The 8,447-nt window shown below is 36.4% G+C and overlaps 1 long non-coding RNA gene across 1 annotated transcript; it reads left to right on the plus strand.

Annotated features, from left to right (window-relative positions):
- The first annotated feature begins 4,812 nt into the window (after window positions 1-4,812).
- LOC113277385 lies at window positions 4,813-7,335 on the plus strand. Its single transcript, XR_003324886.1, has 3 exons — window positions 4,813-5,047; window positions 5,910-5,985; window positions 6,396-7,335. It is a non-coding gene; the product is annotated as an uncharacterized LOC113277385 (long non-coding RNA).
- The last annotated feature ends 1,112 nt before the right edge of the window (window positions 7,336-8,447 follow it).

Consider the following 8,447-nt stretch of genomic DNA (forward strand, 5'->3'; position numbering starts at 1 on the left):
TTATTTCCTTAATGAAATAGATGTCCATTTTCGTGGCAACTTATAAGTTTGCAAAATAAAATAACTAAAATTGACCGACCCTCGAAAGATAAAAGACGACTCTTAAAACAAAAGAGACGACCCTAAATTTTTTAAATTTTTCCTGGACGACTCTAGTTGACGACTTTTAACTTTTTTTTTCCTTGACGAGTCTTAAAAGTTTTTAGACAGAGGAGCTACATAGTTTTAGAAATAAGTCGTTAATTTAACCAATGGGTCGTCAGTAGAGAGTCGTTAATCGGTCATATAATTGTAAACGACCCTTTAATAAAATCAGACAGAGAGGTGGTTTGGACTACAGGTGAGTCGTTGGTTTTCATAAAATCTGTTGACGACTCTAACACTAAATTAATTTCAACAGGTTTGGAGTCGTTGGTCTTCATAAAATGTGTTGACGATTGTAAAACATTTTAAGGCGACTTAAATTTTCATATTTAGAGTCGTTGATATGCAAAACATTTGCTACCGACTCAAACAACAAGTTGTCATATTCTCCACATTCTCACATCATTTGAACATTCAAATAAGCACAACTTCTTCTAAACAACATGCTAAATTGTTAGGAAACCCAATCCACACAAAACACCGATAGTACGAACTACAAAAAATAGTTGTATCTAAGAAATACGTAAGTTAAAGTCGACAATACTAAAAGACATAAGTTCTAGATGTGAAACCATACACTTTAAAGTTCTAGCCATAAGTTCTTCTCACTCACTATTACCACCTCGACCTCGACCTCCGCCTCGACCTCTCTGACTTCCCTGACTTGATGATGTCCGACTTTTCTTTGAAGGACCTTGTCCAGGACTGCTCCTTTGAGAACCACCTTCTTCTACACTACCTTGATCATCACCATCTCCCTTTTGAGCACGTTCTTGTGTTAGTTGGATAGTTGTTCTCCTTGTCCTCTTACATTGCTTTTCCAGATCAGCGAACATTTTCTCTGCTTGTGGATTTTCAATGTGTTGGCAGTACTCAGCATACATGCGACTTTGATCAGGTTCTATGACTTCTTCTTTGTCGGCTTTGCAGCAAAATGACTTCATAAAAATCTTCATTCGTTCCCTCTATTTGCATTCAAATACCGATTAAGATTAACATAATTAAAACTGTATCTAAATGATTAACACAATTCGAAAAATAAGTACTTACCACAAGCTTAAGAATGGAAGAGTCATCTTTAGTGTCGGCTGTAGAAGCAGCGGAAGATGCTTTGTTGCTCCTCCTACCCATAGTCTGATCAATCCTAATGACTCGACCGTGGGAGAAGCCTTCATACCATGGCATGTAATCATCAGTTACCTCATGACCCTCATTAACATTCTCCCACCAAGAGATTTCTACCCTACTAGTACCCAAATGCCTATCATTCCAATGCTCAGTCTTAGGCTCAGGTTCATAAGCAACAACCAACGCCTTTTTGTCCGCCTTGCATTTGTTTAATTTATATTTGAAGGGTGGTACATAATCCTCATCGGGTGAATCTTGAATATACCCAAGTTGACGCATTACTCTATGCGGATTGTACATTGAGTATCCATAAGGGTAAAACAGAGGGTCATGGTAATATGCAAGATCTTGCAATCCTCCTACTCTATTTTCCTTGTAGGGATCAAAGGTTACCTCTTTGGCTGTCATGTTGTCCAATTTTTGGCGCATGGATAACAACTTCAACTTCTGCGCTTCCTCCTTATCCTGAGCTCCAGTGTACTTGTATCGGGTTCCTCTTGGTTTAGTATTGTTCCATGTTGGCTGCAATTGTATGTCTTCATTGCCTTTGATCAATGAGGGAAAATGCTCGTAAATCCACACCTGAAACAGCATCAAAACAATAAAAATAATGTTAAATCTAAAAATATAGAAAAACAAATATTACGAACAACGAACAAATTTGATAACTCAAATTACCTGAAGTAAAGCCAAGTTCTCGTTCATTTGAGAAGTTCTTTCCCGGGATGCCTTTGCTAGCTGAGCGTTCAAATGTGCTACTATAGCAGTCCCCCACGAATACCTACTCACCTCCTCCAATGGATCCAAAAGTTGAAGAAGGTTGACGCTGACTCTGTTTCTTTTGCTATCGAGAAATATAACCGAAGCAAGGACATACAACAAGTATGCGGCTGTTGTCGCACAAACTTCAAAATCAGAGAGTAGTTCATTGTCTCCATCTTTCTCAAGTGACCCCGCATACATCTTTCTGATCTCAATAAGTTTAAAATCTTTCTTTGGGTACTTCTTTCCCATCACAAAGAGGCCATACGTCTTCTTTTCATCCCATCCAAACAACTTCTCCGTCAATTCATAAATTTTCTTCCAATCTAGGTTTTTCTTGAACTTGTCTTCCGTGGATTTACCCTCAACCTGCAATCCTAGAATCTGTTATGCGTCTTCGGGAATCAATGCCATCTCGCCAAAAAGGGAATTGGAATGCATCGACTTTGCCGTAAAACCTCTCAGTAAAACATGATACTGCAGCCTTGTCATATGCAATCACAGAGTTTTCAACGACAGCATACAAACCTGAGTTTTCAAGAATGGCTCTCACTCTTGGACACTCACCTTCTAGGGGCCATTTTTTCATTTTTTCATAAGAAGATTGGTGTCTAAATAGACTTGTGGCATTCTTATGATCCTACGAAAGACAAACAAATAGAATTAAAACATAAGAAATTAAATATCAACAAATCATATGAAAAGCAAAGGTGAGATTGTTACAATTGTCTCATTCATGGTACGAGCCCACGAGCTATCATATCCGAATAGAACTTTTCCGCCATCTTTAGGTTCACCTCTGCTTTCCCACCGGGTAGACGAGTAAGCTGCAAACGTATGGGTGGAATGTGTCGCGCGCTTGGTTTAATTGGGACTTTCTCCTTCGTCTTAGGTTGTTGATGTTTTTGTGGTTGCGAGCATCCTGAATCTCCTCCTAAATCTCCTCATCATCATCATCCTCATCATCACCGCCACTACCATCATTTATTTCCTTACCATTTCCATCATTACCATCATCCTCATCATCACTGCTACCACCATCATTTTCATCCTCATCCTCATCATTACCTTGATCCCCCTCTTCCTCAATCTCTGCCACCTCATTACCACCATTCAATCCATCACCACCATTCCCTCCATTACCACCATTACATTGATCACCATCCTCCTCATCATCATAAGCATCATATTCACCTACTTCTAATTCTTCATGTTCCGCGACTTCTAATTCTTCATCGCTTGGGGTTGTAGATACAACAGCAGATGATGAAGACGACGATACAGAGGAATCAACACATGGTTCACTAGGTTCGCGGGTAATTAAGGCTACCTCACTCGGTGTTTTTCCTCGTAATAGACCCACATTTAGGTATTTTTGGTTGCGGGGAGATCTGGATGGAGGAGTTACCAAGACATTCTTATCCTTTTTATTCTTGTTACTGAAAGGCCAAAAACAAATATATTTAAGAGTCGTCAGAAAACAAATCATAAAACAAACGACTTTTACAAAAACAGATGACTCCATGTATATCATCAACGATTCTCATTTGTCGTCTTAACGATTCAAGCATTTTTTCCTAACGATTCTTCCTATTTTTTAGGCAGAAGATCAAATATGTGTGGTGCAGATCCGTTCACTTTTAAAATTGGTCGTCCATAAGAGTCGTTAGTTGATTCCAATTATGTAGACGACTTTTTCATCATTTGGGACAGAATGGTGGTTTGGAAAATCATGGAGTCGTTGATTAATAAAAACGTTCGTCAGAAAAAACCACACAGGGTCGTTTTCACCTAAACAATTGGCTAACGATTTCCAGATTATTTCAACATGCATGTCAAAAATCGTTAAGAAATCAAAACTGGTTAATGATTCTAACCTAAAAAACAAATTACTACAGCAGGAATCATTTTCTCCTAAACCCTAATGGTTGACGATTTCTGGGAAGCACAACATGCATATGAAAAATCGTTAGACATCCAAAATTCGTGATTAACGACTCACATTCTAATAAATCAATTTCTCGGATTCAAACCCTAATTTTCAGCAGAACATCAAATTAAACTAAAACCCAAGTTAGAGTAGGAGGTTTTAAAGGACATACCATCTAATTGGAGCCATTTTTTTGTTCGTAGGTTTTGATTTCTTGCTTGTTCTCGAACACTCCTTCGCCGCTTTAACAATATCAGCGAGATTGATAATTTCATTGGCCAGCCTCGCAGTCTGCTAAGTACGTGCCATATCTGTAGAAGAAGTTAATCGTCGATTAAAGTTTTCGCATCGACGATTTCGACGATGAATCGGATGGAAAAAAAATTCTCCACGGTCGTTAATGGAGAAGATGAAACAGTTTTGTGAGAGGGAGGGGGAGAGGAGAAGATGAAACAGTTTTGTGATGGAATGAAATGGGAGCCTCACTTAAGTCTTAATAGGATTTTAGGGTTATTTTTGTGAGAAGGGTAAAATGGTACTTTCACCATCATTTTAGAAGCCCCTTAACTTTCTGGTGTGGGTATAAATTTGTTGAGGCCCCCGATTATTTTTCAGGGCCCCCAATTAATCCTTGATAGATAGATGGAGACGAAGATGGAAATGGGCGGAAATAACGCACACCAATACAATGGGCAAAATAAAAACACCAAATAACACTAACAATTATGAGAGGTTGGGCCCCGGCCGTAGGCGAGGTGATACCTAATATTTGATCTGATTTAGTTGATTTTTTTTGGTTTTCAAAAAACAGTTTTTACACTTTCAAACAATTTTTAGAAGATGAAAACAAGGAAAAAAGGGTATGTTTTTAAAAGAGTGGAAAATTATTTTTTGAAAACCGTACCAAACAGGCTCTAAAACTCTAAAAATATTTTCAGTTTTCTTTTCTCCAGCAGAGGAGGCGACTCCATTATTCATCTTCAACCTTCTTCCACCTTATTTGCTAAGTAAAATCCCACTCTTACATCACCACGGTCATCTCTATCTGTTGCTGATTTGGTTGATATCAAATGGATTCTACAGGTATGGGAAGATGATTTTTTTGATTGATTTTTATTATTTGAGATACTGCTATTAATAGGGTTTAGTTTGATTTCGCTTTCGTGATTGATTTTCATTAGTTAAGGTACTGTTATTAATAGGGTCTATTTTGAGTTCGATTATTAGATTGTTTAATTAATTGAGATACTCTTATTGATGGGTTTAGTTTGATTTTGATTTTTCTTGATCGATTTTCATTAATTGAGGTACTGTGGATTAGGGGTGTTTAGTTTGATTCGATTTTTTTGTTTGATTTTGTGTGTTGATCAATTATTATCTCTTAATTTGTGTGTTGATTTTATGTGATGATTTTGAAGAAGAGCAACATCAATGAGAAGATGTCGATTTTACTTTGTATGGAAATAAAAAGTATATGTTCATGAAAATAGAGAACATACTCTACATGCATGTCACTGTAAATAGGAAAATGGTGTTTTACATATCATTTTTGACTTTGGGTATTTGTTAATTTAATTTATCTTTCACCGGGCATAGATACATAGTATTTTTTATCGATCATTTCGTGTTGTGGTGTGAACTATTTACACGTTTGTTGGAATCTGGAAACGTTACGCAACCTGTGGTCTTTTTATTCTTTGTTGTTTGTGCTTGTTACTACACTTTTAAATGTGTAGAGAGTTGAGTATTTTGTTGTTGTGTTGATAGCTCCATTCCTCAACTTCAGCACTATATAAACTGTTGAATTCCTTGTCATGTATACAGTATATACTTGTGTATGTTTTCCAGATTATGTTTATTTCATTAAACTAACAATATTCTTTAATAATCATTTGTTGATTTACTAGTTACTAATTAGGGAGTTAAATTACACTTTTTCTTGTAGATGCCCTAGGTCCCATGACTTATATGGAGAAGATTAATAAAGGGAGCTAATAGCACCTAATGGTGTTCCTTGAATGGTATGTTTCTGATGTTTATGAATCTTATTGAGTGATTTAGTATGAGAACAGGTTGAACTGAGACAGCTATCATGAGAGTTCAATTTGTCAGTCATTACATTAGTCTGCATCTGTTTTCAACTTGCCAGGGAACTTTGAGTCTGGTGATGATACCATGAGCGATTGAGTCTGCATGGTTATGTTTGAGAACAGGTTAGGATACCTTAGTATAGTATTACACATATATGATATCCATTGTGGTGGACTGGTATTAATTTGAAAACATAAGCGGTGATACAGTATTTGAATATCATAATAGTATCCTCTATCTGGTCATATTTTAACGGATCTCAAGTACTTGCTTGAAGTATAAAGAATTCATTTCATTCGACTTCATTCTTATGTGTTTTGCTTCTTGTTATTTGTTACAGGTGCTGAAGATCCTCTGGAATAAGATATCTTAGTGGAGTTTTCACTTACACGTTAGTTAAAGAATACTTGGACTTTGCTCTTATACATAGGTTGAAGAATAATACCTTAGTTTGCTATCATTCATTAATTCTTTATTCATTCATTTTTTCTTACAAAAGTATCAAAACGGGTGAAGATTCTAGTTAGTTTTGCTTTCTATTTGCTAGAGATTATTATCACTTTTGTTATAGATTTTTCGGTTTGCTTAAAGATTATTATCAGGTAGCTTACTGAATCTACTATTATTATTTGTAAATTTCCTTTCTCTGTTGTAGAGAGTAAACTCTATTGTTTATACAAGCAGCCTGGATTTCTACTTAAACAGGTTAGCAGAATAAGTATTTCAGTGTAAAACTGGAACTTATAGTGTAAAACAAGAACTGCAATATTTAAAATTAGGATCGGATCGGTTTGGAGACTCGTTTTACCCGAGTCAACTCGACCTGGTTTACATGTAATCGGTAAACCGCTACCGAATTGAATCGATCTGACACTAGATCAGACGGTTCATAACCCGATCTAAAAGTTCAATACTAATTGGGGCAGCTGGAAAAAAAACCCGACTTGTATGGTTTTATAGTCGGTAGGGATGAAAACCGATCCGGATCGACCGTCGTGCACCCCTAGTGGAGATTGATCATCACTGCTTCAGGGAATTAGTTGAAAATGGTTTCCTACTTACCTTTTTAGGTAGAAGATGTGTTTACAAGGTCTTACTCGTACTTTGTTTACTTCTTGTATGTCCAAGTTGATGTATTTTTCTAAGCATCAGTTTGAGGGGGAATGTAAATATATAAAGTGTTTGTTGTAACTTGATATAATTTGTGTCTATAATGATTCAGTACTTGTCATTGTATTATGTTATCTTGTTAGTAGTATAATATGAACTTTAAGAACTAATTTCTTGTTCGTGATTTCATTAAATAATTTCTTTGCATCCTCAACAACCCATCAATCATTGAGCTATAAGTCTGAACCATATTTGGAGTTGGAGATCACTAATTTTCTCTGGGCGGCATACTCTATCCACTAGAGTAGTGTAAATAACCATTGTTGTTTTCATCTCATTTTGCTTCATTTACTTAAATAATCGAAGTATCATCCATCTTATTTAACGAAAATACTCCACATTTGGTTGTATTATTCAATTGAATGAATTACAAAAGAGATTAAAGATCTCTGCAATTACTTAGAGTAATTGTCTTAATTACAATGAAGAAAGTAAAGCAAACTATTTAATACAGATAACAGAAAGAAACTGTCAGGAGGCGTGTAAGCAGGAGCCTATCAGAAGAAGACAGTGATAGATGAAAGCTAGCAAGTACAGACTGGAACTTGTCTCTAAGATAAGCAGTGTAACAGAACTTGTCTCTAAGATAAGCATTGTAACAGAAGTGTTATTGACACAGAGTATTATAATTAGCCCCCCTCAAGTTGTATTGGGCTGCAGAAAGTACTTGCAACTTGTCTCTAAGATAACCAAATATTGGTGCAGAAATACCCTTAGTGAAGATGGCATCCAGTTGATCTAGAGTGCAAATATAGGATATTTGTAAGACCTTGGAATGTACTAGTTCCCTGACAAAATGGAAATCAACAACCATGTGTTCCATTCTAATATGAAAAACTGGATTGGAAGAGTAAGAGATGGCACTCATATTATCACAATGCAATGCAGGTGCCATAGGAATAAAAATATGAAGATCCTTCAACAACTGACAAACCCAACTCAGTTCAACTGCAGAATGAGCTAAATTCATGTATTCTGCGTCAGTGGAATACCTAGCAACAATGCTTTGCTTCTTGCTTGAGCAGGAAATAGGACTAGAGCCAAACAAGATACGAAAACCTCAAGTTCTTCTCCTAGATTCAGGGTCTCCAGCCCAGTCAGCATCACTAAAACCATGAACTGCAAGAATACCCTTGGAAAATAACATATCATAGTCAAGGGTTCCTTTAACATATCTTAAGATCCTCTTAGTAGCTATAAAATGATCAGTAGTAGGGTGTTT

Source organism: Papaver somniferum, chromosome 5 (assembly GCF_003573695.1).
Source record: "Papaver somniferum cultivar HN1 chromosome 5, ASM357369v1, whole genome shotgun sequence".
Lineage (NCBI taxonomy): Eukaryota > Viridiplantae > Streptophyta > Magnoliopsida > Ranunculales > Papaveraceae > Papaver > Papaver somniferum.